The sequence below is a fragment of the Callithrix jacchus genome, chromosome 16, assembly GCF_049354715.1.
Source record: "Callithrix jacchus isolate 240 chromosome 16, calJac240_pri, whole genome shotgun sequence".
NCBI lineage: Eukaryota > Metazoa > Chordata > Mammalia > Primates > Cebidae > Callithrix > Callithrix jacchus.
Window position 1 is genome coordinate 52,514,540 of NC_133517.1, and position 26,100 is coordinate 52,540,639.

At 40.5% G+C, this 26,100-nt stretch overlaps 1 long non-coding RNA gene across 2 annotated transcripts in view; it reads left to right on the forward strand.

Moving 5' to 3' along the window:
* The window catches only part of LOC144579738 (uncharacterized), a 203,733-nt gene that overhangs the window by 103,681 nt on the left and 73,952 nt on the right, over window positions 1–26,100 (forward strand). For both annotated transcript variants that reach the window (XR_013527968.1, XR_013527967.1), the window contains exon 2: window positions 3,064–3,161. This is a non-coding gene — a long non-coding RNA (uncharacterized LOC144579738). The remainder of the gene's footprint in view (window positions 1–3,063; window positions 3,162–26,100) is intronic.

The following is a 26,100-nucleotide window of genomic DNA, read 5'->3' on the forward strand; positions in this document are numbered from 1 at the left end:
CAACCCTGTTGAATCTGACGATTATGTGCCTTGGGGTTGCTCTTCTTGCAGAATATCTTTGTGGTGTTCTCTGTATTTCCTGTATTTGAGTGTTGGCCTGTCTTGCTAGGTGGGGGAAATTTTCCTGGATGATGTCCTGAAGAGTATTTTCCAGCTTGGATTCATTCTCTTCGTCCCCTTCTGGTACACCTATCAAACGTATGTTAGGTCTTTTCACATAGTCCCACATTTCTCGGAGACTTTGTTCATTCCTTTTTGTGCTTTTTTCTCTGACCTTGGTTTCTCATTTTATTTCATTGAGTTGAGCTTCGACTTCAGATATTCTTTCTTCTGCTTGGTCAATTCGGCTATTGAAACTTGTGCATTCTTCGCGAATTTCTCGTATTGTTTTTCAACTCCTTTAATTCATTCATATTCCTCTCTAAGATATCCATTCTTGTTATCATTTCCTCCAAACTTTTTTCATATCTTTTTTCAAGGTTCTTAGTTTCTTTGCATTGATTTAATACATGCTCTTTTAGCTCACAAAAGTTTCTCATTATCCACCTTCTGAAGTCTAATTCTGTCATTTCATCACAGTCATTTTCCGTCCAGCTTTGCTCCCTTGCTGGTGAGGAGTTTTGGTCCTTTCTAGGAGGCGAGGTGTTCTGGTTTCGGGTGTTTTTCTACTTTTTGCACTGGTTTCTTCCCATCTTTGTGGATTTATCCACTTGTTGTCTGCGCAGTTGCTGACTTTTCGATTGGGTCTCCGAGTGGACATCCAGATTGTTGGTGATGAAGTATTTCTGTTACTTAGTTTTCCTTCTACCAATCTAACCCCTTCACTGTATGACTGCTGAGGTCCACTCCAGGCCCTGCTTGTCTGGGGTGCACCTATAACAGCTGCGGAAAAATGAGGGATGCTACCAGTTTCTTTTTCTGCTATCTTTGTCCCAGAATGATGCCCGCCAAATGTCAGTCTTTTGGATATAGAGGGGTCAGGGAGCTGCTTGAGGAAACAGTCTGTACTTTGTAGAAGCTCAAGTGCTGAGCTGTGAGCTCTGTTGTTCATTCAGGGCTTTTAGGCTGAAAAAAACCCTTTTTTTTTCTCAGATGCTCTGTCTGGGGGGGGCGGTTGAGGCTTTCCTTGTGAGTGTTAGCCTCGCTGTCCTGCCCAGCTAGGAGGCAGTCAAGTCACTATTTGCCTGCCAAGGCTCTGCCCTGCTGGTGTGAGGTTTGCCTTGTTGCTGCAGGCTCTGCCCTTCTGCTGTGGTCTCCACCCTGTTGCCATGGGCTACACCCTGCAGCGGAGTCTCTCTGTTGTACCGGGTTGCTTCGGCAATGGCAGGCTATGTCAGCAATGGGCGTGTACCTCAGTGGGGGCTGATTGCCTCGGTAATGGCGGACGCCTCTCCCCCACGGAGCTGCACTTTAAGTAAACCTCCTCACCGGGAGTGTTTGGAATCACCGTTTTGTCACACTGCGCTAGCCCAAACGCTTTGTCTCTGGGATTTTCTGGGCTGGCTCACTGCCCAAGTCCCATTCAGTCTTAAGTTCAGTCCTCTCAGGTCTCAGTTTGCTGGTTCAATGGCGCACCCGTAACAGTGCGCTTTTGTATGGAGCACTGTGGAGCGCCTCTGCACTCCGGTATGGGCCGGAGCCGCACCAGCTGCTGGCTACATCAGCCGAGACCTCTGCCTGGCGTCCATATCTCTTTTATATCTGGGAATTTCCCCGTTCTGTGGGCAACTAAGATCCGTCTGGAAATGCGTTTCCGACTCACCCTCTCCATGGATCCAGCAAGAGCTTCAATCCTGGGTTGTTCTCACAGCGCCATCTTGAGTCCTCCCTAGATGACTTTTAAAGAATAAGTTGGCCAGGAGTGGTGGCTCACGCCTGTAATCCCAGCACTTTGGGAGGCTGAGATGGGCAGATCACAAGGTCAGGAGATCAAAACCATCCTGGCCAACACAGTGAAACCCCTTCTCTACTAAAAATACAAAAATATTAGCTCGGCATGGTGGTGCACACCTGTAGTCCCAGTTACTCGGGAGGCTGAGGCAGGAGAATTGCTTGAACACAGGAGGTGGAGATTGCAGTGAGCTGCGATCGCTCCACTGCACTACAGCCTGGGCAACAGTGTGAGACTCTGTTTCAATCAATCAATCAATAAGTATAAGTCTTATGCCTGATATATGGACTACAGAAAAAGTTTACCCAATTGCTCCTTTTCTCAAGAGGTCAGAATAAGACTCCATATCATAAGACTTTTATTTTTTGAGATGGAGTTTTGCTCTTGTTGCCCAGGCAGGAGTGCAACGGGCACAATCTCAGCTTTCATAATCTTTGCCCCCCAGGTCCAAGCAATTCTCCTGGCTCAGCCTCCTGAGTAGCTAGGATTACAGGCATGTGCCACCATGCCCAGCTAATTTTGTATTTTTAATACAGATGGGGTTTCTCCGTGTTGGTTATGCTGGTTTCAAACTCCCGACCTTGGGTGATGTGCCTTGGCCTCCCAAAGTTTTGGGATTATAGGCATAAGCCACTGTGCCTGGCCATGAGACTCTTTTCTTTTTCCTTTTTTATTTTAATTAGTATTAGTTTTTTTTTTTGAGACGGGGTCTCATTCTGTGGCCCAGGCTGTAGAGCTGTGGTGTGGTATGATCTTGGCTCACTGCAACCTCCAGTTGTTGGCTCAGGTGATCCTCCTACCTCAGCCTCAAGTAGCTGGGACTACAGGTGCACACCACGACAGTGGGCTAATTTACCTATTTCTAGCAGAGACAGGGTTTCTCCATGTTGCCTAGGCTGGACTTGAACTTTTGGGTTCAAGTGATCCACCCACCTTGGCCTCACAAAGTACTGGGATTACAGGTGTTAGCCAGTGCACCAGGCCCAAGAGACTCTTAATACTTGCCTTTCCACCTGATAACAATCATTTGATTCATTTAATTGGTTCCCTTGAAGCCTAGTTCATAGCTCAAATCCATTATGCTATATGCTAACTAGGATTGTCATAACACCGTTAGTTTTACTTTATATTTTACTTTTTTTTTTAAGACAAAGTCTTGTTCTGTCACCCAGGCTAGAGTGCAGTGGTGTGATCTCGGCTCATTGCAACCTCCGCCTCCCGGGTTCAGTTGATTCTTCTGCCGCGGCTTCCTGAGTAGCTGGGATTACAGGTACGTGGCACCATGCCTGGCTAATTTTTGTATTTCTAGTAGAGATGGGGGTTTCACCATCTTGGCCAGGATTGTCTCGAACTCCTGACCTTGTGATCCACCTGCTTCAGCCTCCCAAAGTGCTGGGATTACAGGCATGAGCCATTGCGCTTGGCCGTATTTTACCTTTTAAAATTTGTATCTGTTATCTGTTAAACTTTTGCAGAAGTACAACTCCTAACAGAGTAATTCTGGCCTTGAACTTTTAGATTATAGCAAAAACTATGGAACAGACAAAATTGGATTTAACCATAAACTCCAGGTACAGTTAGCCTGAAAGCCACTCTTTTCAAACCTCCCTTGTTGCTCAATGTGCCTTCAAAGGTTTTGACACTGACTTCTAGTCACTAATCACTTCTTCAATATGGGACCAGACCAGCAACCTGGGGCAGGTCCATCCTGGCACCAAGGGACAATCAAAACCTACTTACAGGATGATTGATGGGTGATGCTTTTGGAGAAGGATCTTTCTCAAAGTGGGGAATGTAAAAGGTCTCAGAATTAAAGTAGTCACTTATGTTAAAACAAAACAGAGCCCTGACAAATAGAGCCAGGGAAGGCCATGAAGGGAGGGTTCTCATGTACATATGCCTAACTACAAGAATTACCACAAAAGACTGCCAAACCCGCAAGCCTACACAAAGGCCATCACAACTTTGCACAAAAATATACTTCTTTGAGGCTATCTGCCCAGCAACTGCCTATCCATTTGCAGGCATCACTCTGGTTATTGATTCGACTGGTATCACCCTGGTTATTGATTCTTGTAGCCAAGGATAATCATCTCAAAACAATTATAGAATCATCTTTTTCATTTTTCCTTTATCCCTTTTCTTATTTAGAAAAAAAAGGTGCAGCTTGCTGCCAGCAGTCATTTAATTTTACATAAACATGCTCTTTGAGGCTGAAGCAAATTTAACTGATTTTCTCTGTGAAAATAAAATATAAAAAGTATTCTTAGAATTATTTCTAAACAGAATTGACATCAGAATTGTCTGAATCACCAGAATCATCTATTTAAAAAAAATCAGATTCATCAAATGAATCTTGGACCAACAACTGTTATCAGATTCATCAAATGAATCTTGGGTCAACAACTGTTTGAGAATAATTAATATTACGCATAGGAATGCAACGTTTTCTAGGGATTTGACATTTTCAGTGATCAAGAATTACCGTGTTGTAAATGGAACTACCACTGTTAAAAACAGAATGCTATAAATTGAATAATATCATTTGTTTCCAAAGTCAATACTCTGGAGTTCCAGATGCAAACATAATAATATTAATAAAAGCGAGATATTTCATGGCAAAGTTATCTTGGTGTATGCTGCAGCCACAAGCACTGCTGGCAAGTATTCTTGGGCCAAATGGGAAAAGGGCTAAAAAACCTTTGTCTTCCTTTACCTCCCTGAATACACACATAATTTACTATGGCACATTAATTCCCATTGTAATGCCCTATTCCCAAATAAACTTTTTTTTTTGTTTGTTTTGAGACGGAGTCTCACTCTGTTGCCCAGGCTGGAGTGCAGTGGCATGATCTCGGTTCACTCCCAGGTTCAAGTGATTCTCCTGCCTCAGCCTCTCAAGTAGCTGGGACTACAGGCACGTGCCACCACACCCGGCTAATTGTTTGTAGTTTTAGTAGAGATGGGGTTTCACTGTATTAGCCAGGATGGTCTCGATCTCCTCACCTTGTGATCTGCCCGCCTCAGCCTCCCAAAGTGCTGGTATTACAGGCATGAGCCTCTGCACCCAACCATAAACATTTTCTTCTAAAGAACTTCTTTTTATTATTTAGGTAGATAGCACTCACCATGAATGGAACTTGCAGAACTGAAAGTTGCTCTGTGTGAGTCAGTAAGTGTCAAGTGAATGTAAAGGCCTAGGACATTGCTATACGTTTTATTTTATTTATTTATTTATTTATTTATTGGCACAGAGTCTCACTCTGTTGCCGAGGCTGGAGTGCAGTGGTGTGATCTCAGCTCACTGCAACCTCCACCTCCCGGCTTCAAGTGATTCTCCTGCCTCAGCTTCTCGAGTAGCTGGGATTATAGGCTTGTGCCACCTTGCCCAACTAATTTTTGTGCTTTGGTAGACACAAAATATGTTGTTGTTTGTATGTTTATCTTCTATCTTTCTAGCTTACTGAATTATTTTCACCATGTTGGCCAGGCTGGTCTCAAACGCCTGACCTCAAGTGATCCGCCTGCCTCAGACACCCAAAGTGCTGGGATTACAGTCATGAGCCACTGCACCCGGCCTTGCTGCTATATACTTTTATATGACTGAAAGCACAGTACATTTATTTATACTAGCATCACCACAAACATGAGTAATCCATTGAGCTACAAGGTTACAATGGCTACAGCAGCATTAGGTGATAGGAATTTTTCAGCTTCATTGTACTCTTAGGGTACCATGATCATTTGTGCAGTCCATCACTAACCAAAACATTGTTAAGCAGCACATGACTCTCTTTTTGTAATTGGCTTATTTCACTTAGCAAAGTGTCCTCAAGGTTTATCCATGTTGTAGCATATGTCAGAATTTCCTTTCATTTTAGGGCTAAATAATATTCCATTATATGTGTACGCCACATTTTCCTTGTTCATTCATCTGTTAATGAACACTTGGGTTGCCTCTACATTTTTCTTATTGTGAATAATGGTGCTATGAACATGAGCATACAAATCATCTTTGAGACTCTACTTTCAACAATTCCTTGTTGTTGTTTTTTTTTTGAGACAGGAGTCTCACTGTGTCACCCACACTGGAGTGCAGTGACACAATCTCTGCCCACTGCAATCTCTACTAGCCTGGGCTCAAGCAGTCCTCACACCTCAGCCTCCCAAGTGACTGGGACTGAAGGATGTGCCACCATGCCCAGCTAAACTTTTTATTTTTTGATAGAGACAGAGTTTTGCTCTGGTTGCCCAGGTTCATCTCACACTCTTAAGTTCAAGCAATGTACCAACTTTGGCCTCCCAATGTGCTGGGATTACAGGCATGAGCAACTGCATCTGTCCAGAGACTACTTTCAATTCTTTTGGGTGTATACCCAGAAGTCGAGTAGCTACATCATATGGTAATTATATATAAATAATAAATATATATATAATATGTAGTATGTGTGTGTGTGTGTGTGTGTGTGTGTGAATTTTTTAATAGAGACAGGGTCTCACTCTATTGCCTAGACTAGAGTACAGTGGTGAGATAGCTCACTGTAACCTTGATTCCCAGGCTCACATAATCCTCTGGCCTCAGCTTTCTGAGTAGGTAGTACTACATGTGCATGCCATCACACTCCGCTAATTTTTAAATTTTTTTGTGGAGATGGGGGTCTCACTACGTTGCCCAGGCTAGTCTCTAACTCCTGGCCTCAAGCAATCCTCCCCTCCCAGATTTTATTTTTTAAGACAGAGTCTTGCTCTGTTGCCCAGCTGGAGTGCAGTGGCGTGTTCTCACTCACTACAACCACCATGTTGAGAATAAATGCTTATCTTCTGATGTCGCAGAGAAGAATCAGCATTCAGACAAAAGGTTTCTCAGCAAGGCTTTCTTTTACTTTCTGCAGAAAGGGCACTGCTCTCCAGCAGTCTTGTTATGAGAGTGCCCTGAACAAAGGAGACAAGATTATTTATAACCTGATGCATCCACCCTACTCTATCTGGCCTCCATTGGCTGGAGCAGGACCTCACATGGTATGCTGTACCTAGTTGACTAACAACTTAAAACTTTCTTAAATAGGTAAAGGAATAAAAAACAAAGAAAAGAGGAGGTTGCTCATGAGATGATTAAGGAAGCAGCTCCAAATAAGGAATGGTATGAACTATGAGCTGGGACTTGCCCAGGCTTGTCTGGCCATGCCTGAATAAGTCAAAACAGCTAGCTGGGCTAGAATATAGGGGCTAACAACGGATAGGGACTTTAGGGTAAGAATTTGTTATCCTTTAAGGCTAAAGATGAAAACTGAAGAAGAACTTCTCTATTCCTTACACTTTCCCCCTTTTTATTTTATAATTCTTCTTCAAACTTACTTAACATACCTTGGCTTTATTGTTCTCCTTAGTTTTCTAAAAGTAGCAATCTCTGAATCAGGTGGAGTAGTTAGGGATGATTTGGTAAGAGTCATATTGACTAATTTTTGCACTAGTCCTCGGATGCAGAGTATAATACAACATCCGACAAGAAAGAGTATACTTATTACAGTTGCTAAAGAGGTCAGAATCAAAGCAATAGTCTCTTTCTATTTGCCAAAAGCAGCTTTCTAACTAATTTGAAATGGGATTATTAATGCTAGATTTTTTAGCTAACTCATTTGATAGGGCAGTGAGTCCTCACAGAGCTCTTGTTATGCTCCTGTTGGGAGCAGTGTTATCTGGAATAAAGGTACAGCACTAGGTCCTAATTATTGCACAAATACTTTCTTTTCTTTCTTTTTCTTTTTTTTTTTTTTTTTTTTTTTTTGCTAATATTATGTCAAAGGCTATTCTGTTCTCCTAAGCCATTTGGCTGGTGGGTCCTGCTCTTTCTCTAATGGCATCCATAGCAGGGAGAGGACTCAAGATGGCGCTGTGAGAACAACCCAGGATTGAAGCTCATGGTCAATGCATGGAGGGGGTGAGTCAGGGCCGCATTTCCAGACGGATCTTTGTTGCCCACAGAATGGGGAAATTCCTAGGTATAGAGGAGATGCTGAACGCCAGGCAGAGGTTTTGGCTGGTGCAGCCAGCAGCCGGTGTGGTGGTGGCCCGTGCTGTGGCTGCGCTACACAGTGCTCTGCAAAAAGAGCGTTCATCTGGGTGCCCTGTTGGGCTGGCAACCTGAGACTTGGGAGGGCTGAACTTAAGACTGAATGACACTTGGAAAGTGAGCCAGCCCAGGAGATTCCAGGGTCACATCATTTGGGGTAGTGCAGTGGGAAAAACAAAACAACAATTTCAAATGCTCCCTGTGGAGGGGTTCCCTAAGGCCGCAGCTCCATGGGGGAGGGGTGTCTGCCATTACTGAGGCAAACCTCCCCTGCTGAGGTACATGCACATTGCTGACGCAGCCTGCTGTTGCCAGGGCAACCCGCTAAAACAGAGAGAGCACCACAGGGCGTAGCTCATGGCAGCAGGGCGAAGACCGCAGCAGAAGGGCAGAGCCTGCAGAAAAAGGGCGAACCTCACACCAGCAGGGTGGAGCCTCGGCAAGCAAATAGTGACTAGACTGTTAAAAAGTTTTTTAATGAGTTATGTTGCGGCAGAATTAAACGTAGCAGCCTAACAGCCCTGAATAAACAACAGAGCTCATAGCTCAGCACTTGAGCTCCTATAAACTACAGACTGTCTCCTCAATAGCTCCCTGATCCCTCTATATCCAAAAGACTGACATTTGGCAGGCATCATTCTGGGACAAAGTTAGCAGAAAAAGAAACTGGTAGCATCCCTCACTGTTCCGCAGATGCTATAGGTGGACCCCAGACAAGCAGGGCCCGGAGTGGACCTCAGCAGTCGTACAGTGAAGGGGCTAGACAGGTAGAAGGAAAACCAAGTAACAGAAATACTTCATCATCAACAATCTGGGTGTCCACTCAGAGACCCAATCGAAAAGTCAGCAACTACACAGACGGCAGGTGGATAAATCCACAAAGATGGGAAGAAACCAGTGCAAAAAGGAGGAAAACACCCGAAACCAGAATATCTCACCTCCTAGAAAGGACCAAAACTCCTCACCAGCAAGGGAACAAAGCTGGACGGAGAATGACTGTGATGAAATGACAGAATTAGACTTCAGAAGGTGGATAATGAGAAACTTTTGTGAGCTAAAAGAACATGCTTTAAATCAATGCAAAGAAACTAAGAACCTTGAAAAAAAATATAAAAAATGACTCGAGGAAATGATAAGAATGGATAACATAGAGAGGAATATGAATGAATTAAAGGAGCTGAAAAAAATAATAAGAGAACTTCACGAAGCATGCACAAGTTTCAACAGCCGAATTGAAACTTCTGACCAAGCAGAAGAAAGAATATCAGAAGTCGAAGACCAACTCAATGAAATAAAACGAGAAACCAAGATCAGAGAAAAAAAGTGCATAAAGGAATGAACAAAATCTCCAAGAAATGTGGGACTATGTGAAGAGACCTAACCTACGTTTGATAGGCGTACCAGAATGTGACAAAGAGAATGAATCCAAGCTGGAAAATACTCTTCATGACATTATCCCGGAAAATTTCCCCAACCTAGCAAGACAGGCCAACACTCAATGGCAGGAAATACAGAGAACACCACACAGATATTCTGCAAGAAGAGCAACCCTAAGGCACATAATCATCAGATTCAACAAGGTTGAAATGAAGGAGAAAATACTAAGGGCAGCCAGGGAGAAAGGTTCGGTCACCCACAAAGGGAAGCCCATCAGACTCACAGCAGATCTCTCAGCAGAAACTCTACAAGCCAGAAGAGAGTGGGGGCCAATATTCAACATCCTTAAAGAGAAGAACTTTCAACCCATAATTTCATATCCAGCCAAACTGAGCTTCAGAAGTGAAGGAAAAATAAAATCCTTTGTGAACAAGAAAGTACTCAGAGATTTTGTCACCACCAGGCCTGCTTTACAAGAGCTCCTGAAAGAGGCACTACACATAGAAAGGATCAACCAGTACCAGCCATTCCAAAATCACACTAAATGCTAAAGAGCATCAACATAATGAAGAATCTACAACAACTAACGGGCAAAACAGCCAGCTAGCATCAAAATGGCAGTATCAAATTCACACATAACAATATTAACCCTAAATGTAAATGGACTAAATGCACCAATCAAAAGACACAGACTGGCACATTGGATAAAAATCCAAAACCCATCAGTGTGCTGTATCCAGGAAACCCATCTCACGTGCAACGATACACAAAGGCTCAAAATAAAGGGATGGAGGAAGATTTACCAAGCAAATGGAGAGCAAAAAAAGCAGGAGTTGCAATTCTCATCTCTGATAAAATAGACTTTAAAGCAACAAAGATCAAAAGAGACAAAGAAGGCCATTACATAATGGTAAAAGGATCGATACAACAAGAAGAGCTAATGATCCTGAACATATATGTACCCAATACAGGAGCACCCAGATACATAAGGCAAGTTCTTAATGACTTACAAAGAGACTTAGACTCCCACACAATAATAGTGGGAGACTTTAACACTCCACTGTCAATATTAGACAGATCAACCAGAGAGAAAATCCATAAGGATGTCCAGGGCTTGAACTCAGACCTGGAGCAAGCTAACCTGATAGACATTTACAGAACTCTCCACCCCAAATCCACAGAATACACATTCTTCTCAGCACCACATCACACCTACTCTAAAATTGACCACATAATTGGAAGTAAAGCACTGCTCAACAAACGCAAAACAACTGAAACCATAACAAACAGCCTCTCAGACCATAGTGCAATCAAGTTAGAACTCAGAATACAGAAACCAACCCAGAACCGCACAGCTTCATGGAAACTGAACAACTGGCTCTTGAATGTTGACTGGGTAAACAATGAAATGAAGACAGAAATAAAGAAGTTATTCGAAACCAATGAGAACGAAGACACAACATGCCAGAATCTCTGGGACACATTTAGAGCAGTCTCTAGAGGTAAGTATATAGCAATAAGTGCCCATATGAGGAGAATGGAGAGATCTAAAATTGACACCCTGCCATCAAAATTGAAAGAGCTAGAGGAGCAAGATCAAAAAAAACTCAAAACCCAGCAGAAGACAAGAAATAACTGAGATCAGAGCTGAACTGAAGGAGATTGAGACACGAAAACCCCTTCAAAAAATCAATAAATCCAAGAGCAGGTTTTTTGAAAAGATCAACAAAATAGACAGACTACTAGCCAGATTGATTGAAAATAAAAGAGAGAACAACCAAATACATGCAATAAAAAATGATAAAGGGGAAATCACCACAGATTCCACAGAAATTCAAACCATCATCAGAGAATATTACAAACAACTCTATGCACATAAACTAGTAAACCTGGAAGAAATGAATAAATTCCTGGACTCCTGTGTCCTCCCAAGCCTAAACAAGGAGGAAGCTGAAGTGTCCTCCCAAGCCTAAACAAGGAGGAAGCTGAAACTATGAATAGACCAATAACATGGGCAGAAGTCGAGACAGCAATTAAGAGCCTACCACTCAAAAAGAGCCCAGGTTTAGATGGGTTCACAGCCAAATTCTACCAGAGACACAAAGAGGAACTGATACCGTTTCTTCTAAAACTATTTCAGACAATACAAAAAGAGGGAATCCTTCGCAAATCATTTTACGAGAAAAACATCATTCTAATACGAAAACCCGGCAGAGACCCAGCGAGAAAAGAATACCTCAGGTCAATTTCCATGATTAACATAGATGCAAAAATCTTCAATAAAATATTGGCAAGTCGATTGCAACAGCAAATCAAAAAACTTATTCATCATGATCAAGTAGGATTCATCCCAGGGATGCAAGGCTGGTTCAACGTACGCAAGTCTATAAATGTAATTCACCACATAAACAGAACCAAAAACAAAAACCACATGATTATCTCAATTGACGCAGAGAAGGCATTTGACAAAATTCAACAGCCCTTTATGCTAAAAACCCTCAATAAACTCGGTATCGATGGAACGTATCTGAAAGTAATAAAAGCTATTTATGACAAACCAACAGCCAATATCATACTGAATGTGCAAAAACTGAAAGCATTCCCTTTGAAATCAGGCACTAGGCAAGGATGTCCTCTCTCACCACTCCTATTCAATATAGTACTGGTAGTCCTAGCCACAGCAATCAGGCAAAAAAAAGAAATAAAGTGTATTCAAATAGGAAAGGTGGAAGCCAAATTGTCTCTATTTGCAGACGACATGATAGTATACCTAGAAGACCCCATCACCTCAGCCCAAAAACTCCTGAAACTGATAAGCAACTTCAGCAAAGTCTCAGGATATAAAATCAATGTGCAAAAATCACAAGCATTCGTCAACACCAATAACAGACTTAAAGAAAGCCAAATCAAGAACAAATTGCCATTCTCAATTGCTACAAAAAGAATAAAATACCTTGGAATATAACTCACAAGGAACGCAAGGGACCTCTTCAAGGAGAACTACAAACCACTGCTCAACGAAATCAGAGAGGACACAAACAGATGGAGAAATATTCCATGTTCATGGTTAGGAAGAATTAATATCGTGAAAATGGCTATACTGCTCAAAGTAATTTACAGAATCAACGCTATCCCCATTTAGCTACCATTGACTTTCTTCACAGAACTGGAAAAAACTACTGTGAACTTCATATGGAACCAAAAGAGAGCCCACATAGCCAAGTCAATTCTAAGCAAAAAGAACACAGCAGGGGGCATCACACTACCGGATTTCAAACTATACTACAAGGCTACAGTAATCAAAACAGCATGGTACTGGTACCAAAACAGAGATATAGACCAATGGAACAAAATAGAGGCACCAGAGGCAACACAACATATCTACAACTATACAATCTTTGATAAACCTGACAAAAACAAGCAATGGGGAAAGGATTCCCTGTTTAACAAATGGTGTTGGGAAAACTGGCTAGCCATGTGCAGAAAGCAGAAACTGGATCCCTTCCTGACACCTTACACTAAAATTAACGCCAGATGGATTAAAGACTTAAACATAAGACCTGGCACCATAAAAACCTTAGAAGGAAATCTAGGCAAAACTATCCAGGACATAGGAGTAGGCAAGGACTTCATGAACAAAACACCAAAAGCATTGTCAACAAAAGCCAAAATAGACAAATGGGACCTAATGAAACTCCACAGCTCTGCACGGCAAAAGAAACAGTCACTAGACTGGATGAGCAACCAACACAATGGGAAAAAATTTTTCCAGTTTACACATCTGACAAAGGGCTGATATCCAGAATTTACAAAGAACTCAAACAGATTTACAGGAAAAAACGAACAAGTCCACTCAAAAGTGGGCAAAGGATATGAACAGACACTTTACGAAAGAAGACATATATGAGGCCAACAAATATATGAAAAAATGCTCATCATCACTGTTCATCAGAGAGATGCAAATCAAAACCACATTGAGATACCATCTCACGCCAGTTAGAATGGCAATCATTAAAAAATCTGCAGACGGGGGAGGACTCAAGATGGCGCTGTGAGAAAAACCCAGGATTGGAGCTCGCACTGAATCTGCAAACGATGAGTCAGAGCTGCATTTACAGACTGATCTTTGTTGCCCACAGAACGGGGAAACTCCCAAGTATAAAAAGACATGGGACGCCAGGCAGTAGGTCTGCCTGGCGAAGCCAGCAGCCGGGGCGGCGGCGGCTGGCCCTACCCAGCAATCCCCACAGGGCGCGCTTGTCCGGGTGCCCTGTTGAACCGGCAACCTGAGACTTGAGAGGGCTGGACTTGAGACTGAATGAGACTTGGACAGTAGCCCAGCCCAGGGGATAGCAGGGACAGATCGTTTGGGATACCCAGTGGGACGAACAAAACCGCGATTTCAAACTATCCCGAGCAGACGGTCCGAGACGCTCTGTGGGGGAGGGGCGTCCACCACTACAGAGGCAACCCGCCCCAACTGAGATACACGCCCACTGCTGACGCAGCCAGCCGTTGCCGAGGCAACCCGCCCCAACTGAGATACACGCCCACTGCTGACGCAGCCAGCCGTTGCCGAGGCAACCCGTCCCTACTGAGATACACGCCCACTGCTGACGCACCTGCCATTGCTGAGGCAACACGCTACAATGAAGAGACTCCGCCGCAGGGCGTGGCGGAGACCACAGCAGAGCCTGCAGGAACAGGGCGAATCACACAACAGCAGGGCGGAGCCTCGGCAGCCAAACAGTGGCTAGTCTGCCTTCTAGCTGGGCAGGACACCTCATCGAACATCCAAAAATAAAGCCCAAACCCCTCAACACAGAGCATTTGAGAAAAAAAAAAGGGTTTTTTAATGAGCTGTGTTGCAGCAGAATCAAATATAGCAGCCTAACAGCCCTGAATGAACAACAGAGTGCACAGCTCAGCAATTAAGCCCGTATAAAGTACAAACTGTCTCCTCAAGCAGCTCCCTGACCCCTCTATATCAAAAAGACTGACATTAGGCGGGCATCATCCTGGGACAAAGTTAGCAGAAAAAGAAACTGGTAGCATCCCTCGCTGTGTCACAGCTGCTACAGGTGCTCCCCAGACAAGCAGGGTCTGGAGTGGACCTCAGCAGTCATACAGCAAAGGGGCTAGACTAGTAGAAGGAAAATCAAGCAACAGAAATACTTCATCATCAACATTCTGGGTGTCCACTCAGAGACCCAATCGAAAAGTCAGCAACTACGCAAACGACCAGCGGACAAATCCACAAAGATGGGAAGAAACCAGCGCAAAAAGGAGGAAAACACCCGAAACCAGAACACCTCGCCTCCTAGAAAGGACCAAAACTCCTCACCAGTAAGGGAACAAAGCTGGACGGAGAATGACTGTGACGAAATGACGGAATTAGACTTCAGAAGGTGGATAATGAGAAACTTTTGTGAGCTAAAAGATCATGTATTAAATCAATGCAAAGAAACTAAGAACCTTGAAAAAAGATTCGAGGAAATGATAACAAGAATGGATAACTTAGAGAGGAATATGAATGAATTAAAAGAGCTGAAAAACACAATACGAGAACTTCACGAAGCAAACACAAGTTTCAATAGCCGAATTGACCAAGCAGAAGAAAGAATATCTGAAGTCGAAGACCAACTCAATGAAATAAAACGAGAAACCAAGATCAGAGAAAAAAGCGCAAAAAGGAATGAACAAAGTCTCCAAGAAATGTGGGACTATGTGAAAAGACCTAACCTACGTTTGATAGGTGTACCAGAAGGGGATGAAGAGAATGAATCCAAGCTGGAAAATACTCTTCAGGACATCATCCAGGAAAATTTCCCCCACCTAGCAAGACAAGCCAACACTCAATTGCAGGAAATACAGAGAACACCACAAAGATATTCCGCAAGAAGAGCAACCCCAAGGCACATAATCGTCAGATTCAACAGGGTTGAAATAAAGGAGAGAATACTAAGGGCAGCCAGAGAGAAAGGTCGGGTCACCCACAAAGGGAAGCCCATCAGACTCACAGCAGATCTCTCGGCAGAAACACTACAAGCCAGAAGAGAGTGGGGGCCAATATTCAACATTCTTAAAGAAAAGAACTTTCAACCCAGAATATCATATCCAGCCAAACTGAGCTTCAGAAGTGAAGGAATAATAAAATCCTTTGCGAACAAGCAAGTACTCAGAGATTTTGTCACCACCAGGCCTGCTTTACAAGAGCTCCTAAAAGAGGCACTACACATAGAAAGGATCAACCAGTACCAGCCATTCCAAAATCACACTGAATGCTAAAGAGCTTCAACATAATGAAGAATCTACAACAACTAACAGGCAAAACAGCCACTTAGCATCAAAATGGCAGTATCAAATTTACACATAACAATATTAACCCTAAATGTAAATGGACTAAATGCACCAATCAAAAGACACAGACTGGCATATTGGATAAAAATCCAAAACCCTTCAGTGTGCTGTATCCAGGAAACCCATCTCACATGCAAGGATACACAAAGGCTCAAAATAAAGGGATGGAGGAAGCTTTACCAAGCTAATGGAAAGCAAAAAAAAGCAGGAGTTACAATTCTCATCTCTGATAAAATAGACTTTAAAGCAACAAAGATCAAAAGAGACAAAGAAGGCCATTACATAATGGTAGAAGGATCAATACAACAAGAAGAGCTAACGATCCTAAACATATATGGACCCAATGCAGGAGCACCCAGATACATAAGGCAAGTTCTTAATGACTTACAAAAGGACTTAGACTCCCACACAATAATAGTGGGAGACTTTAACACTCCACTGTCAATACTAGACAGATCAACCAGACAGAAAATCAACAAGGATATCCAGGGCTTGAACTCAGACCTGGAGCAAGCTAACCTGATAGACATTTACAGAACTCTCCACCCCAAATCCACAGAATACACATTCTTCTCAGCACCACATCACACCTACTCTAAAATTGACCACATAATTGGAAGTAAAGCACGGCTCAACAAATGCAAAACAACTGAAATCATAACAAACAGCCTCTCAGACCATAGTGCAATCAAGTTAGAACTCAGAATTCAGAAACCGACCCAGAACCGCACAGCTTCATGGAAACTGAACAACTGGCTCTTGAATGTTGACTGGGTAAACAATGAAATGAAGGCAGAAATAAAGAAGTTCTTCAAAACCAATGAGAACAAAGACACAACGTGCCAGAACCTCTGGGACACATTTAAAGCAGTCTCTAGAGGAAAGTATATAGCAATAAGTGCCCATATGAGGAGAATGGAGAGATCCAAAATTGACACCCTATCGTCAAAATTGAAAGAGCTAGAGGAGCAAGATCAAAAAAACTCAAAACCCAGCAGAAGACAAGAAATAACTAAGATCAGAGCTGAGCTGAAGGAGATTGAGACACGAAAAACCCTTCAAAAAATCAATAAATCCAAGAGCTGGTTTTTTGAAAAGATCAACAAAATAGACAGACCACTAACCAGATTGATTAAAAAGAAAAGAGAGAACAACCAAATAGATGCAATAAAAAATGATAAAGGGGAAATCACCACAGATTCCACAGAAATTCAAACCATCATCAGAGAATATTACAAACAACTCTATGCGCATAAACTAGTAAACCTGGAAGAAATGGATACATTCCTGGACTCCTGTGTCCTCCCAAGCCTAAACCAGGAGGAAGCTGAAACTATGAATAGACAAATAACAAGGTCTGAAGTTGAGGCAGCAATTAAGAGCCTACCACACAAAAAAAGCCCAGGTCCAGACGGGTTCACAGCCGAATTCTACCAGACACACAAGGAGGAGCTGGTACCATTCCTTCTAAAACTATTTCAAACAATCCAAAAAGAGGGAATCCTTCCCAAATCATTTTATGAGACCAACATCATCCTGATACCAAAACCCGCAGAGACTCAACGAGAAAAGAAAACTTCAGGCCAATATCCATGATGAACATAGATGCAAAAATCTTCAATAAAATATTGGCAAGCCGATTGCAACAGCAAATCAAAAAACTTATTCATCATGATCAAGTAGGATTCATCCCAGGGATGCAAGGCTGGTTCAACATATGCAAGTCTATCAACGTAATTCACCACATAAACAGAACCAAAAACAAAAACCACATGATTATCTCAATTGATGGAGAGAAGGCATTTGACAAAATGCAACAGCCCTTTATGCTAAAAACCCTCAATAAACTCGGTATCCATGGAAAGTATCTCAAAGTAATAAAAGCTATTTATGACAAACCAACAGCCAATATCATACTGAATGGGCAAAAACTGGAAGCATTCCCTTTAAAATCTGGCACTAGACAAGGATGCCCTCTCTCACCACTCCTATTCAATATAGTACTGGAAGTTCTAGCCAGAGCAATCAGGCAAGAAAAAGAAATAAAGGGTATTCAAATAGGAAAGGTGGAAGCCAAATTGTCTCTATTTGCAGACGACATGATAGTATACCTAGAAGACCCCATCGCCTCAGCCCAAAAACTCCTGAAACTGATAAGCAACTTCAGCAAAGTCTCAGGATATAAAATCAATGTGCAAAAATCACAAGCATTCGTCTACACCAATAACAGACTTAAAGAAAGCCAAATCAAGAGCGAACTGCCATTCTCAATTGCTACAAAAAGAATAAAATACCTTGGAATATAACTCACAAGGAACGTAAGGGACCTCTTCAAGGAGGACTACAAACCACTGCTCAACGAAATCAGAGAGGACACAAACAGATGGAGAAACATTCCATGTTCATGGTTAGGAAGAATTAACATCGTGAAAATGGCTATACTGCCCAAAGTAATTTACAGAATCAACGCTATCCCCATCAAGCTACCATTGACTTTCTTCACAGAACTGGAAAAAACCACCATGAACTTCATATGGAACCAAAAGAGAGCCCGCATAGCCAAGTCAATTCTAAGCAAAAAGAACACAGTGGGGGGCATCACACTACCGGATTTCAAACTATACTACAAGGCTACAGTAATCAAAACAGCATGGTACTGGTACCAAAACAGAGATATAGACCAATGGAACAAAACAGAGGCACCGGAGGCAACACAACATACATACAACCATACAATCTTTGATAAACCCGACATAAACAAGCAATGGGGAAAGGATTCCATGTTTAACAAATGGTGTTGGGAAAACAGGCTAGCCATGTGCAGAAAGCAGAAACTGGACCCCTTCCTGACACCTTACACTAAAATTAACTCCAGATGGATTAAAGACTTAAACATAAGACTTGGCACCATAAAAACCCTAGAAGGAAATCTAGGCAAAACCATCCAGGACATAGGAGTAGGCAAGGACTTTACGAACAAAACACCAAAAGCATTGTCAACAAAAGCCAAAATAGACAAATGGGACCTAATGAAACTCCACAGCTTCTGCACGGCAAAAGAAACAGTCACTAGAGTGGATCGGCAATCAACAGAATGGGAAAAAATTTTTGCAGTCTACCCATCTGACAAAGGGCTGATATCCAGAATTTACAAAGAACTCAAACAGATTTACAGGAAAAAAACAAACAAGCCCATTCAAAAGTGGGCAAAGGATATGAACAGATACTTTACGAAAGAAGACATATATGAGGCCAACAATCATATGAAAAAATGCTCATCGTCACTGGTCATCAGAGAGATGCAAATCAAAACCACATTGAGATACCATCTCACGCCAGTTAGAATGGCGATCATTAAAAAATCTGGAGACAACAGATGCTGGAGAGGATGTGGAGAAAAAGGAACACTTTTACACTGTTGGTGGGAGTGTAAATTAGTTCAACCGTTGTGGAAGACAGTGTGGCGATTCCTCAAGGCCTTAGAAATAGAAATTCCATTTGACCCAGCAATCCCATTACTGGGTATATATCCAAAAGACTATAAATCGTTCTACTATAAGGACACATGTACACGAATGTTCATTGCAGCACTGTTTACAATAGCAAAGACCTAGAATCAACCCAAATGCCCATTGATAATAGACTGGATTGGAAAAATGTGGCACATATACACCATGGAATATTATGCAGCAATCAGAAATGATGAGTTAGTGTCGTTTGTAGGGACATGGATGAATCTGGAAAACATCATCCTCAGCAAACTGACACAAGACCAGATAATGAAACACCACATATTCTCACTCATAGGTGGGTGATGAAAAATGAGAACACATGGACACAGAAAGGGGAGTACTAAACAGTGGGGTCTATTGGGGGGAAAAGGGGAGGGCCAGTGGGAGGGGAAGGTGGGGAGGGATAGCCTGGGGAGAAATGCCAAATGTGGGTGAAGGGGAGAAGAAAAGCAAAGCACACTGCCATGTGTGTACCTACGCAACTGTCTTGCATGCTCTGCTCATGTATCCCAAAACCTATAATCCAATAAAAAATTTAAAAAAAATATGAACACACATGGGTGTACACCCACTTTGGTAACCAGAGAAATTTCTAATATGCTAAAATTCATATTCCAGATAGTCTCATAATGTGTACATTTATTTGCATATTGCAATAAATGTATAAAATAGTCTGTACATTTACTCTGCTGTGCATATGTGTACACAACACACATGTACCAAAATGTACATAATCTGTAAAATATGTACCTATATATTTCTAAAATGTGTACACCATGCATAGGTACATAATTTGTGCACTATGAACATTCCTTGAAATATCAGTGATAAAATATAAATAATTACAGTAAGATATTATGATCACAGTAATATATACATATCATGTAGTATCACAAAAGAATACATATTGCACACATTAGGTATGCATTAGGTACGTACGTGTTTTGCTCATATTGTGTACATACAGATTTATCATGTTAACATTATAAGTACACGTGTACAAATATGTGCTCACTATTTAAACTATGTACACATGAAGATATAGGTGCAAACTCTGTACCTATGCACAGCATGCTATTACCACAGCCCACATTGTAGCCTCCGCTACACCCCTTCTGGCTGCTTAAAGACACCCTGGCTATGAGGCTGTACCCACAGCCCCACCAGAGAGCCCATAACAGCTCCCAGGCTCACTCTGGCTACTTATGGATACCCTGGCTAGAAAGCTGTGCCCACAGCCCCACCAGAGGTCCTGTAGCAGCCCCCGGCCCACCCTGGCACCTTAGGAACACCCTGGCTTAAGGGCTTTGTCCAACGTTCTGCCAGAGAGCACGTAGCAACCCCAGGCCAACCCTGCAGCTGAGGGACACACTAACAAGGTGACTGAGCCCACAGCCCCTACCAGAGGGCCCGCAGTAGACCCCAGGTGCACCATGACTGCTTAGGAACACCCTGGGTATGTGGCTGTACTTACAGCCTCTGCCAGAGTGCCCGTAGCATCCCAGTGACCCAGAATGGCTGCTTAGGAACACCCTGGATAGAGCACTGTGCCCACAGCTCCCACCAACGAGCCCGTAGCTGGCCCCAGGCACACCCTGGTGGCTTTGGGACCCCATCGCTTGGTGGCTATGCCTACAGCTGCTGGGGCCCAGCTATTTTGAAAATGTGGTTTTATATGATACTGGCGACCATATCGTACAGAAATAATGTTATTCTGTTTTACTATCTATTAGGCAGTAGCTATAATTACACCTCTGCTATATTGACAAAAATGTCATCCTCACATCCCTTGACATTAGAATTGAAAGCATAGGGGTTTTCACCCCTTGCTATGTTTAATTCAATAAAATTGTATTCTTGTTTACATTAGTGACACTGTCAGAGCATGGTGTACACCTCTTGCCATATTCAGAGTACTTCCCCATAAGCAGCAACAGTTTCCTCTCCTCCTCTGGATGTTAGGAACAATAACCTAGGACCGGCGTTCAACCCCAGTCACATCGTGAGTAATGTCATCTATAATCCCCTAGTTATTAGGAACAATATCACGGGGGGCTTGTGCTCTTTCTGAGATATTTGAAGTAATATCTTTTAAGTTTTTGAATATTAGAAATGATACTACAGTGGTGGTGTATACTGCCTTCGATATTCAGTGTATGTTAATCCTTTGTCCCTCGGACATGATTAACTAAACCACAGAAGCGTTTTACTTTGCCTGTGATATTGGAACAATCTCAGAGTGTACACTTGCTATCACAATGAGAGTAATACCTACTTAGGATATGATGGATAATAGAATTAAATGGACACACATATGTGTATACCCACTTTGATATTGAAAGAAATTTTTATCTAATATACTAAAAATTATATCTCAGAATACACCCATGATGTGTACAGTTATTGGTATATTACAAGCAATTAAAAGAATATGTACCACATGTAAATTGACTGTGATGGGAATATGTGTAGACAATACAGATGTACAATAAATTTACCTAATCTATAAAATATGGACAATTATATGTATCCAAAGTGTACACAATAGATATGCAGAAAATCTGTACAATATGTACATTTATTCAAACACCACAATGATATCATATAATCATAACAGCTTATAGAATCACAGTGCAAAACTAATACATAACATAAATATAAATGTGATGGTGTATATACTCGAAAGTAGAAAAGAGCATTGTATATATTTTCTAACACAGTATCTCCAGAGCAATTTTGTTTTTAACATTGGGGTACAAAGAGAATATTTCTATTTTTTTCTAACCACGAAAAGTGAGAATTTCGGTATTTTACATGAGAGAGAAAATTGAGATGGTGTATATACTCCAAATGAGAGTAGAAAAGGGCATTGAATATTTTTTCTAACCGATTATCTTCAAAGAAAATTTGCTTTTAACATTGGGGTACATAGATAATATTTATATTTTTTCGATTCGGGTAAATTTAGAATTATGGTATTTTACATGAGAGAGTATATTGAGATTTTCTATATACTCCAAAACAGAGTAGAAAAGACAATTCTATATTTTTTCTAACAGATTAACTTCAGAGCAATTTTGCTTTCAACATTGGGGTACATAGATAATATTTATATTTTTTTGTAACCGTGTAAAGTGAGAATTTCGGTATTTTACATGACAGAGAATATTGAGATGGTGTATATACTCCAAGATACAGTAGAAAAGGGCATTGTATATTTTTTCTAACAGATTATCTTCAGAGCAATTTTGCTTTTAACATTGGGGTACATAGATAATATTTATATTTTTTTGTAACCGCCTAGAGTTAGAATTTTGGTATTTTACACTAGAAAGAATATTGAGATGGTGTATATACTCCAAAACAGAGTAGAAAATGGTATTTTATATATTTTCTAACAGATTATTATCAGAGCAATTTTGCTTTTAACACTGGGGTAAATAGATTATATTTTTTGTAACCACATAAAGATAGAATTTCGGTATTTTACATGAGAGAGAATATTGAGATGAAGTATATACACCAAAAAACAGTAGAAAAAAAGCATTGTATATTTTTTCTAACAGATTATCTTCAGGGCAATTTTGCTTTTAACATTGGGGTACATAGATAACATTTATATTTTATTGTAACCACGTAAAGTTAGAATTTCGGTATTTTACATGAGAGAGAATATTGAGATGCTTGATATACTCCAAAAGAAAGTAACAGATTATCTTCAGAGCAATTTTGCCTTTAACATTGGGGTACATAGATGATATTTATATATTTTTTGGAACCACGTACAATCAAAATTTCAGTATTTTACATGAGAGAGAATATTGAGATTGTGTATATACTCCAAAAGAGAGTAGAAAAAAGCATTGTATATTTTTTTAACAGACTTTCTTCAGAGCAATTTTGCTTTTAACATTGGGGTACATAGATAATATTTATATTTTTTTGTAACTGCGCAGAGTTAGAATTTTGGTATTTTACCCTAGATAGAATATTGAGATGGTGTATATAATCCAAACAAGAGTAGAAAATGGCATTGTATATATTTTCTAACAGATTATCTTCAGAGAAATTTTGCTTTTAACATTGGGGTAAATAGATAATATTTATATTTTTTGTAACCACGTAAAGATAGAATTTCAGTATTTTACATGAGAGAAAATATTGAGATGAAATATATATTCCAAAAAAGAGTAGAAAAAAGCATTGTATATTTTTTCTAACAGATTATCTTCAGGGCAATTTTGCTTTTAACATTGTGGTAAATAGATAATATGTATGTTTTATTGTAACCACGTAAAGTTAGAATTTCGGTATTTTACATGAGAGAGAATATTGAGATGCTTTATATACTCCAAAAGAAAGTAAAAAAGAACACTGTATATTTTTTTAATAGAGTTTATTCAGAGCTATTTTGTTTTTAACATTGGGGTACAAGGAGAATATTTATATTATTTGTATTCACGTAAATTTAGAATTTTGGTATTTTAGATGAGAGAGTATATTGAGATTGTGTACATACTCCAAAAAACAGTAGAAAAGGCCATTCTATATTTTTTCTAACAGATTAACTTCAGAGCAATTTTGCTTCAAGCATTGGGGTACATAGATAATATTTATATTTTTTTGTAACCACGTAAAGTTAGAATTTCGGTATTTTACATGAGAGAGAATATTGAGATGGTGTATATACTCCAAAAGAGAGTAGAAAAAAGCATTGTATATTTTTTCTAACAGATTTTCTTCAGAGCAATTTTGCTTTTCACATTGGGGTACATAGATAATATTTATTTTTTTTGTAATGCGCAGAGTTAGAATTTCGGTATTTTACCGTAGATAGAATATTGAGATGGTGTATATAATCCAAAAAAGAGTAGAAAATGGCATTGTATATATTTTCTAACAGATTATCTTCAGAGAAATTTTGCTTTTAACATTGGGGTAAATAGATAATATTTATATTTTTTTGTAACCACATAAAGTTAGAATTTAGGTATTTTACATGAGAAAGAATATTGAGATGAAATATATACTCCAAAATAGAGTAGAAGACAGCATTGTATATTTTTTCTAACAAATTATCTTCAGGGCAATTTTGCTTTTAACATTGGGGTACATAGATAGTATTTATACTTTTTTTAATCGTGTAAAGTTAGAATTTCAATATTTCACATGAGAAAGAATATTGAGATGGTGTATATACTTCAAAAAAAGTATAAAAGGGCATTGTATACTCTTTTTAACAGGTTATCTTCAGAGTAAACCTTCTTTTAACATTGGGGTACATAGATAACATTTATATTTTATTGTAAACGTGTAAATTTAGAATTTCAATATTTTACATGAGAGAGAATATTGAGACGGTGTATATAATCCAAAAGAAAGTAGAAAAAAGAATTTTATATTTTTTCTAACCGACTATCTTCAGATACATTTTGCTTTTAACATTGGGGTACATAGATAATATTTATTTATTTTTATTTTTTTAAATTTTTTTTATTGGATTGTAGGTTTTGGGGTATATGAGCAGAGCATGCAAGACAGTTATGTAGGTACACACATGGCAGTGTGCTTTGCTTTCCTTTTCCCCTTTACCCACGTTTGGCATTTCTCCCCAGGCTATCCCTCCCCACCTCCCCCTCCCACTGGCCCTCCCCTTTTCCCCCCAATAGACCCCACTGTTTAGTACTCCCCTTTCTGTGTCCATGTGTTCTCATTTTTCATCACCTGCCTATGAATGAGAATATGCGGTGTTTCATTTTCTGTTCTTGTGTCAGTTTGCTGAGGATGACGTTCTCCAGATTCATCCATGTTCCTACAAACGACACAAACTCATCATTTCTGATTGCTGCAAAATATTCCATGGTGTATATGTGCCACATTTTTCCAATCCAGTCTATTATCAGTGGGCATTTGGGTTGATTCCAGGTCTTTGCTATCGTAAACAGTGCTGCAATGAACATTCGTGTACATGTGTCCTTATAGTAGAACGATTTATAGTCTTTTGGATATATACCCAGTAATGGGATTGCTGGGTCAAATAAAATTTCTATTTCTTTTTTTTTTTTTTTAATTTTTTATTGGATTATAGGTTTTGGGGTACATGAGCAGAGCATGTAAGACAGTTGCGTAGGTACACACATGGCAGTATGCTTTGCTTTTCTCCTCCCCTTCACCCATATTTGGAATTTCTCCCCAGGCTATCCCTCCCCACCTCCCCCTCCCAATGGCCCTCCCCTTTTCCCCCCAATAGACCCCAGTGTTTAGTACTCCCCTTTCTGTGTCCATGTGTTCTCATTTTTCATCACCCACCTATGAGTGAGAATATGCGGTGTTTCATTTTCTGTTCTTGTGTCAGTTTGCTGAGGATGATGTTCTCCAGATTCATCCATGTCCCTACAAACGACACGAACTCATCATTTCTGATTACTGCATAATATTCCATGGTGTATATGTGCCACATTTTTCCAATCCAGTCTATTATCAATGGGCATTTGGGTTGATTCCAGGTCTTTGCTATTGTAAACAGTGCTGCAATGAACATTCGTGTACATGTGTCCTTATAGTAGAACGATTTATAGTCTTTTGGATATATACCCAGTAATGGGATTGCTGGGTCAAATGGAATTTCTATTTCTAAGGCCTTGAGGAATCGCCACACTGTCTTCCACAACGGTTGAACTAATTTACACTCCCACCAACAGTGTAAAAGTGTTCCTTTTTCTCCACATCCTCTCCAGCATCTGTTGTCTCCAGATTTTTTAATGATCGCCATTCTAACTGGCGTGAGATGGTATCTAAATGTGGTTTTGATTTGCATCTCTCTGATGACCAGTGACGATGAGCATTTTTTCATATGATTGTTGGCCTCATATATGTCTTCTTTCGTAAAG